The 9,978-nt window shown below is 38.8% G+C and overlaps 1 long non-coding RNA gene across 1 annotated transcript; it reads right to left on the reverse strand.

Moving 5' to 3' along the window:
- Positions 1-1,715: 1,715 nt before the first annotated feature.
- On the reverse strand, positions 1,716-3,250 carry LOC117129732. Its single transcript, XR_004453337.1, has 2 exons — positions 3,095-3,250; positions 1,716-1,883 (listed from the first exon to the last, which is right to left on the reverse strand). It is a non-coding gene; the product is annotated as an uncharacterized LOC117129732 (long non-coding RNA).
- Between the last annotated feature and the right edge of the window lie 6,728 nt (positions 3,251-9,978).

A 9,978-nucleotide genomic window follows, 5' to 3' on the forward strand; every position in this document is an offset into this window, starting at 1 on the left:
ACAAGAGATTCATCCTGGTTTGATTGGAACGACAAGAAGCTTTAGTATTCCCAAACAGGGAAACTGGAATCACCTGATTAGAAAGTGGGATAACTTCTTCATCCCAACTCCTATGAGATTTATTCAACTTCCTGGTCATTCTCCACCACTTTATGTATCCAAATCAAGCTTCTCACAAAGTGATTCATCCTGGTTTGATTGGAACGACGAAGAAGCTGTGCTATTCCCAACCTGGAAACTAGAATCACCTGATTTGAAAGTGGGATAACTTCTTCTGCCAACTCGTATGAGATTTATTCAACACCTGGTGATTCTCCACCACTTTATGTATCCAAATCAAGATTATTACAAAAAGTGATTCATCCTGGTTTGATTGGAACGACAAGAAGCTGTGCTATTCCAAACTGGGAAACTGGAATCACCTGATTTAAAAGTGGGATAACTTCTTCTTCCCAACTCCTATGAGATTTAATCAACTTTCTGGTGATTGTCCACCAATTTATGTATTCAAATCAATTTTCTTTCAAAGGGATTCATCCTGGTTTGATTGGAACGACCAAGAAGCTGTAGTATTCCCAAACTGGGAAACTGGAATCACCTGATTAGAAAGTGGGATAACTTCTTCATCCCAACTCCTATGAGATTTATTCAACTTCCTGGTCATTCTCCACCACTTTATGTATCCAAATCAAGCTTCTCACAAAGTGATTCATCCTGGTTTGATTGGAACGACGAAGAAGCTGTGCTATTCCAAAACTGGGAAACTGGAATCACCTGATTTGAAAGTGGGATAACTTCTTCTTCCCAACTCCTATGAGATTTAATCAACTTTCTGGTGATTGTCCACCAATTTATGTATTCAAATCAAGTTTTTACAAAGAGATTCATCCTGGTTTGATTGAAATGACGAAGAAGCTGTAGTATTCCCAAACTGGGAAACTGGAATCACCTGATTAGAAAGTGGGATAACTTCTTCATCCCAACTCCTATGAGATTTATTCAACTTCCTGGTCATTCTCCACCACTTTATGTATCCAAATCAAGCTTCTCACAAAGTGATTCATCCTGGTTTGATTGGAACGACGAAGAAGCTGTGCTATTCCCAACCTAGAAAACTGGAATCACCTGATTAGAAAGTGGGATAACTTCTTAATCCCAACTCCTATGAGATTTATTCAACTTCCTGGTCATTCTCCACCACTTTATGTATCCAAATCAAGCTTCTCACAAAGTGATTCATCCTGGTTTGATTGGAACGACGAAGAAGCTGTGCTATTCCCAACCTGGGAAACTAGAATCACCTGATTAGAAAGTGGGATTCTTCATCCCAACTCCTATGAGATTTATTCAACTTCCTGGTGATTCTCCACCACTTTATGTATCCAAATCAAGCTTCTCACAAAGTGATTCAACCTGGTTTGATTGGAACGACGAAGAAGCTGTGAGATTCCCAAACTGGGAAACTGGAATCACCTGATTTGAAAGTGGGATAACTTCTTCATCCCCACTCCTATGAGATTTATTCAACTTTCTGGTCATTCTCCACCACTTTATGTATTCAAATCAAGTTTCTTACAAAGTGATTCATCCTGGTTTGATTGGAACGACGAAGAAGCTGTAGTATTCCCAAACAGGGAAACTGGAATCACCTGATTTGAAAGTGGGATAACTTCTTCATCCCAACTCCTATGAGATTTATTCAACTTCCTGGTGATTCTCCACCACTTTATGTATCCAAATCAAGCTTCTCACAAAGTGATTCATCCTGGTTTGATTGGAACGACGAAGAAGCTGTGCTATTCCCAAACTGGGAAACTGGAATCACCTGATTTGAAAGTGGGATAACTTCTTCTTCCCAACTCCTATGAGATTTATTCAACTTCCTGGTGATTCTCCACCACTTTATGTATCCAAATCAAGCTTCTTACAAAGAGATTCATCCTGGTTTGATTGGAACGACGAAGAAGCTGTAGTATTCCCAAACTGGAAAACTGGAATCACCTGATTAGAAAGTGGGATAACTTCTTCATCCCAACTCCTATGAGATTTATTCAACTTCCTGGTCATTCTCCACCACTTTATGTATCCAAATCAAGCTTCTCACAAAGTGATTCATCCTGGTTTGATTGGAACGACGAAGAAGCTGTGCTATTCCCAACCTGGGAAACTAGAATCACCTGATTTGAAAGTGGGATAACTTCTTCTTGCCAACTCGTATGAGATTTATTCAACTACCTGGTGATTCTCCACCACTTTATGTATCCAAATCAAGATTATTACAAAGTGATTCATCCTGGTTTGATTGGAACGACAAGAAGCTGTGCTATTCCAAAACTGGGAAACTGGAATCACCTGATTTAAAAGTGGGATAACTTCTTCTTCCCAACTCCTATGAGATTTAATCAACTTCTGGTGATTCTCCACCAATTTATGTATTCAAATCAAGTTTCTTTCAAAGGATTCATCCTGGTTTGATTGGAACGACGAAGAAGCTGTAGTATTCCCAAACTGGGAAACTGGAATCACCTGATTAGAAAGTGGGATAACTTCTTCTTGCCAACTCCTATGAGATTTATTCAACTACCTGGTGATTCTCCACCACTTTATGTATCCAAATCAAGATTATCACAAAGTGATTCATCCTGGTTTGATTGGAACGACAAAGAAGCTGTGCTATTCCAAAACTGGGAAACTGGAATCACCTGATTTGAAAGTGGGATAACTTCTTCTTCCCAACTCCTATGAGATTTATTCAACCACTTTATGTATTCAAATCAAGTTTCTTACAAAGAGATTTATCCTGGTTTGATTGGAACGACGAAGAAGCTTTAGTATTCCCAAACTGGGAAACTGGAATCACTTGATTAGAAACTGGGATAACTTCTTCATCCCAACTCCTATGAGATTTATTCAACTTCCTGGTCATTCTCCACCACTTTATGTATCCAAATCAAGCTTCTCACAAAATGATTCATCCTGGTTTTATTGGAACGACGAAGAAGCTGTGCAATTCCCAACCTGGGAAACTAAAATCACCTGATTTGAAAGTGGGATAACTTCTTCTGCCCAACTCGTATGAGATTTATTCAACTACCTGGTGATTCTCCACCACTTTATGTATCCAAATCAAGATTATTACAAAGTGATTCATCCTGGTTTGATTGGAACGACAAAGAAGCTGTGCTATTCCAAAACTGGGAAACTGGAATCACCTGATTTAAAAGTGGGATAACTTCTTCTTCCCAACTCCTATGAGATTTAATCAACTTTCTGGTGATTGTCCACCACTTTATGTATCAAATCAAGTTTCTTTCAAAGGGATTCATCCTGGTTTGATTGGAACGACGAAGAAGCTGTAGTATTCCCAAACTGGGAAACTGGAATCACCTGATTAGAAAGTGGGATAACTTCTTCTTGCCAACTCCTATGAGATTTATTCAACTACCTGGTGATTCTCCACCACTTTATGTATCCAAATCAAGATTATCACAAAGTGATTCATCCTGGTTTGATCGGAACGACAAAGAAGCTGTGCTATTCCGAAACTGGGAAACTGGAATCACCTGATTTGAAAGTGGGATAACTTCTTCTTCCCAACTCCTATGAGATTTATTCAACCACTTTATGTATTCAAATCAAGTTTCTTACAAAGAGATTCATCCTGGTTTGATTGGAACGACGAAGAAGCTTTAGTATTCCCAAACAGGGAAACTGGAATCACCTGATTAGAAAGTGGGATAACTTCTTCATCCCAACTCCTATGAGATTTATTCAACTTCCTGGTCATTCTCCACCACTTTATGTATCCAAATCAAGCTTCTCACAAAGTGATTCATCCTGGTTTGATTGGAACGACGAAGAAGCTGTGCTATTCCCAACCTGGGAAACTAGAATCACCTGATTTGAAAGTGGGATAACTTCTTCTTGCCAACTCCTATGAGATTTATTAAACTACCTGGTGATTCTCCACCACTTTATGTATCCAAATCAAGATTATCACAAAGTGATTCATCCTGGTTTGATCGGAACGACAAAGAAGCTGTGCTATTCCGAAACTGGGAAACTGGAATCACCTGATTTGAAAATGGGATAAATTCTTCTTGCCAACTCCTATGAGATTTATTCAACTACCTGGTGATTCTCCACCACTTTATGTATCCAAATCAAGATTATCACAAAGTGATTCATCCTGGTTTGATCGGAACGACAAAGAAGCTGTGCTATTCCGAAACTGGGAAACTGGAATCACCTGATTTGAAAATGGGATAAATTCTTCTTCCCAACTCCTATGAGATTTATTCAACCACTTTATGTATTCAAATCAAGTTTCTTACAAAGAGATTCATCCTGGTTTGATTGGAACGACGAAGAAGCTTTAGTATTCCCAAACAGGGAAACTGGAATCACCTGATTAGAAAGTGGGATAACTTCTTCATCCCAACTCCTATGAGATTTATTCAACTTCCTGGTCATTCTCCACCACTTTATGTATCCAAATCAAGCTTCTCACAAAGTGATTCATCCTGGTTTGATTGGAACGACGAAGAAGCTGTGCTATTCCCAACCTGGGAAACTAGAATCACCTGATTTGAAAGTGGGATAACTTCTTCTTGCCAACTCGTATGAGATTTATTCAACTACCTGGTGATTCTCCACCACTTTATGTATCCAAATCAAGATTATTACAAAGTGATTCATCCTGGTTTGATTGGAACGACAAAGAAGCTGTGCTATTCCAAAACTGGGAAACTGGAATCACCTGATTTAAAAGTGGGATAACTTCTTCTTCCCAACTCCTATGAGATTTAATCAACTTCTGGTGATTGTCCACAATTTATGTATTCAAATCAAGTTTCTTTCAAAGGGATTCATCCTGGTTTGATTGGAACGACGAAGAAGCTGTAGTATTCCCAAACTGGGAAACTGGAATCACCTGATTAGAAAGTGGGATAACTTCTTCTTGCCAACTCCTATGAGATTTATTCAACTACCTGGTGATTCTCCACCACTTTATGTATCCAAATCAAGATTATCACAAAGTGATTCATCCTGGTTTGATCGGAACGACAAAGAAGCTGTGCTATTCCGAAACTGGGAACTGGAATCACCTGATTTGAAAGTGGGATAAATTCTTCTTCCAACTCCTATGAGATTTATTCAACCACTTTATGTATTCAAATCAAGTTTCTTACAAAGAGATTCATCCTGGTTTGATTGGAACGACGAAGAAGCTTTAGTATTCCCAACAGGGAAACTGGAATCACCTGATTAGAAAGTGGGATAACTTCTTCATCCCAACTCCTATGAGATTTATTCAACTTCCTGGTCATTCTCCACCACTTTATGTATCCAAATCAAGCTTCTCACAAAGTGATTCATCCTGGTTTGATTGGAACGACGAAGAAGCTGTGCTATTCCCAACCTGGGAAACTAGAATCACCTGATTTGAAAGTGGGATAACTTCTTCTTGCCAACTCCTATGAGATTTATTCAACTACCTGGTGATTCTCCACCACTTTATGTATCCAAATCAAGATTATCAAAGTGATTCATCCTGGTTTGATTGGAACGACAAAGAAGCTGTGCTATTCCAAACTGGGAAACTGGAATCACCTGATTTGAAAGTGGGATAACTTCTTCTTCCCAACTCCTATGAGATTTATTCAACCACTTTATGTATCAAATCAAGTTTCTTACAAAGAGATTCATCCTGGTTTGATTGGAACGACGAAGAAGCTTGTATTCCCAAACTGGGAAACTGGAATCACCTGATTAAAAGTGGGATAACTTCTTCATCCCAACTCCTATGAGATTTATTCAACTTCCTGGTCATTCTCCACCACTTTATGTATCCAAATCAAGCTTCTCACAAAGTGATTCATCCTGGTTTGATTGGAACGACGAAGAAGCTGTGCTATTCCCAACCTGGGAAACTGGAATCACCTGATTTGAAAGTGGGATAACTTCTTCTTGCCAACTCCTATGAGATTTATTCAACTACCTGGTGATTCTCCACCACTTTATGTATCCAAATCAAGATTCTCACAAAGTGATTCATCCTGGTTTGATTGGAACGACGAAGAAGCTGTGCTATTCCCAACCTGGGAAACTGGAATCACCTGATTTGAAAGTGGGATAACTTCTTCTTGCCAACTCCTATGAGATTTATTCAACTTCCTGGTGATTCTCCACCACTTTATGTATCCAAATCAAGATTATCACAAAGTGATTCATCCTGGTTTGATTGGAACGACAAAGAAGCTGTGCTATTCCCAAACTGGGAAACTGGAATCACCTGATTTGAAAATGGGATAACTTCTTCTTCCCAACTCCTATGAGATTTATTCAACCACTTTATGTATCAAATCAATTTCTTACAAAGCGATTCATCCTGGTTTGATTGGAACGACGAAGAAGCTGTAGTATTCCCAAACTGGGAAACTGGAATCACCTGATTAGAAAGTGGGATAACTTCTTCATCCCAACTCCTATGAGATTTATTCAACTTCCTGGTCATTCTCCACCACTTTATGTATCCAAATCAAGCTTCTCACAAAGTGATTCATCCTGGTTTGATTGGAACGACGAAGAAGCTGTGCTATTCCCAATCTGGGAAACTAGAATCACCTGATTTGAAAGTGGGATAACTTCTTCTTGCCAACTCGTATGAGATTTATTCAACTACCTGGTGATTCTCCACCACTTTATGTATCCAAATCAAGATTATTACAAAGTGATTCATCCTGGTTTGATTGGAACGACAAAGAAGCTGTGCTATTCCAAAACTGGGAAACTGGAATCACCTGATTTAAAAGTGGATAACTTCTTCTTCCCAACTCCTATGAGATTAATCAACTTTCTGGTGATTGTCCACCAATTTATGTATTCAAATCAAGTTTCTTCAAGGGATTCATCCTGGTTTGATTGGAACGACGAAGAAGCTGTAGTATTCCCAAACTGGGAAACAGGAATCACCTGATTAGAAAGTGGGATAACTTCTTCTTGCCAACTCCTATGAGATTTATTCAACTACCTGGTGATTCTCCACCACTTTATGTATCCAAATCAAGATTATCACAAAGTGATTCATCCTGGTTTGATCGAACGACAAAGAAGCTGTGCTATTCCGAAACTGGGAAACTGGAATCACCTGATTTGAAAGTGGGATAAATTCTTCTTCCCAACTCCTATGAGATTTATTCAACCACTTTATGTATTCAAATCAAGTTCTTACAAAAGAGATTCATCCTGGTTTGATTGGAACGACGAAGAAGCTTTGTATTCCAAACAAGGAAACTGGAATCACCTGATTAGAAAGTGGGATAACTTCTTCATCCCAACTCCTATGAGATTTATTCAACTTCCTGGTCATTCTCCACCACTTTATGTATCCAAATCAAGCTTCTCACAAAGTGAGTCATCCTGGTTTGATTGGAACGACGAAGAAGCTGTGCTATTCCCAACCTGGGAAACTAGAATCACCTGATTTGAAAGTGGGATAACTTCTTCTTGCCAACTCCTATGAGATTTATTCAACTACCTGGTGATTCTCCACCACTTTATGTATCCAAATCAAGATTATCACAAAGTGATTCATCCTGGTTTGATCGGAACGACAAAGAAGCTGTGCTATTCTGAAACTGGGAAACTGGAATCACCTGATTTGAAAGTGGGATAAATTCTTCTTCCCAACTCCTATGAGATTTATTCAACCACTTTATGTATTCAAATCAAGTTTCTTACAACGAGATTCATCCTGGTTTGATTGGAACGACGAAGAAGCTTTAGTATTCCCAAACAGGGAAACTGGAATCACCTGATTAAAAAGTGGGATAACTTCTTCATCCCAACTCCTATGAGATTTATTCAACTTCCTGGTCATTCTCCACCACTTTATGTATCCAAATCAAGCTTCTCACAAAGTGATTCATCCTGGTTTGATTGGAACGACGAAGAAGCTGTGCTATTCCCAACCTAGGAAACTAGAATCACCTGATTTGAAAGTGGGATAACTTCTTCTTGCCAACTCGTATGAGATTTATTCAACTACCTGGTGATTCTCCACCACTTTATGTATCCAAATCAAGATTATTACAAAGTGATTCATCCTGGTTTGATTGGAACGATGAAGAAGCTGTAGTATTCCCAAACTGGGAAACTGGAATCACCTGATTAGAAAGTGGGATAACTTCTTCTTGCCAACTCCTATGAGATTTATTCAACTACCTGGTGATTCTCCACCACTTTATGTATCCAAATCAAGATTATCACAAAGTGATTCATCCTGGTTTGATCGGAACGACAAAGAAGCTGTGCTATTCCGAAACTGGGAAACTGGAATCACCTGATTTGAAAGTGGGATAAATTCTTCTTCCCAACTCCTATGAGATTTATTCAACCACTTTATGTATTCAAATCAAGTTCTTACAACGAGATTCATCCTGGTTTGATTGGAACGACGAAGAAGCTTTAGTATTCCCAAACAGGGAAACTGGAATCACCTGATTAAAAAGTGGGATAACTTCTTCATCCCAACTCCTATGAGATTTATTCAACTTCCTGGTCATTCTCCACCACTTTATGTATCCAAATCAAGCTTCTCACAAAGTGATTCATCCTGGTTTGATTGGAACGACGAAGAAGCTGTGCTATTCCCAACCTAGGAAACTAGAATCACCTGATTTGAAAGTGGGATAACTTCTTCTTGCCAACTCGTATGAGATTTATTCAACTACCTGGTGATTCTCCACCACTTTATGTATCCAAATCAAGATTATTACAAAGTGATTCATCCTGGTTTGATTGGAACGACAAAGAAGCTGTGCTATTCCAAAACTGGGAAACTGGAATCACCTGATTTAAAAGTGGGATAACTTCTTCTTCCCAACTCCTATGAGATTTAATCAACTTTCTGGTGATTGTCCACCAATTTATGTATTCAAATCAAGTTTCTTTCAAAGGGATTCATCCTGGTTTGATTGGAACGACGAAGAAGCTGTAGTATTCCCAAACTGGGAAACTGGAATCACCTGATTAGAAAGTGGGATAACTTCTTCTTGCCAACTCCTATGAGATTTATTCAACTACCTGGTGATTCTCCACCACTTTATGTATCCAAATCAAGATTATTACAAAGTGATTCATCCTGGTTTGATCGGAACGACAAAGAAGCTGTGCTATTCCAAACTGGGAAACTGGAATCACCTGATTTGAAAGTGGGATAAATTCTTCTTCCAACTCCTATGAGATTTATTCAACCACTTTATGTATTCAAATCAAGTTTCTTACAACGAGATTCATCCTGGTTTGATTGGAACGACGAAGAAGCTTTAGTATTCCCAAACAGGGAAACTGGAATCACCTGATTAAAAAGTGGGATAACTTCTTCATCCCAACTCCTATGAGATTTATTCAACTTCCTGGTCATTCTCCACCACTTTATGTATCCAAATCAAGCTTCTCACAAAGTGATTCATCCTGGTTTGATTGGAACGACGAAGAAGCTGTGCTATTCCCAACCTGGGAAACTAGAATCACCTGATTTGAAAGTGGGATAACTTCTTCTTGCCAACTCCTATGAGATTTATTCAACTACCTGGTGATTCTCCACCACTTTATGTATCCAAATCAAGATTATTACAAAGTGATTCATCCTGGTTTGATTGGAACGAGAAGAAGCTGTAGTATTCCCAAACTGGGAAACTGGAATCACCTGATTAGAAAGTGGGATAACTTCTTCTTGCCAACTCCTATGAGATTTATTCAACTACCTGGTGATTCTCCACCACTTTATGTATCCAAATCAAGATTATCACAAAGTGATTCATCCTGGTTTGATCGGAACGACAAAGAAGCTGTGCTATTCCGAAACTGGGAAACTGGAATCACCTGATTTGAAAGTGGGATAAATTCTTCTTCCCAACTCCTATGAGATTTATTCAACCACTTTATGTATTCAAATCAAGTTTCTTACAAAGA

The sequence above is a fragment of the Brassica rapa genome, unplaced genomic scaffold (genome assembly GCF_000309985.2).
Source record: "Brassica rapa cultivar Chiifu-401-42 unplaced genomic scaffold, CAAS_Brap_v3.01 Scaffold0085, whole genome shotgun sequence".
Lineage (NCBI taxonomy): Eukaryota > Viridiplantae > Streptophyta > Magnoliopsida > Brassicales > Brassicaceae > Brassica > Brassica rapa.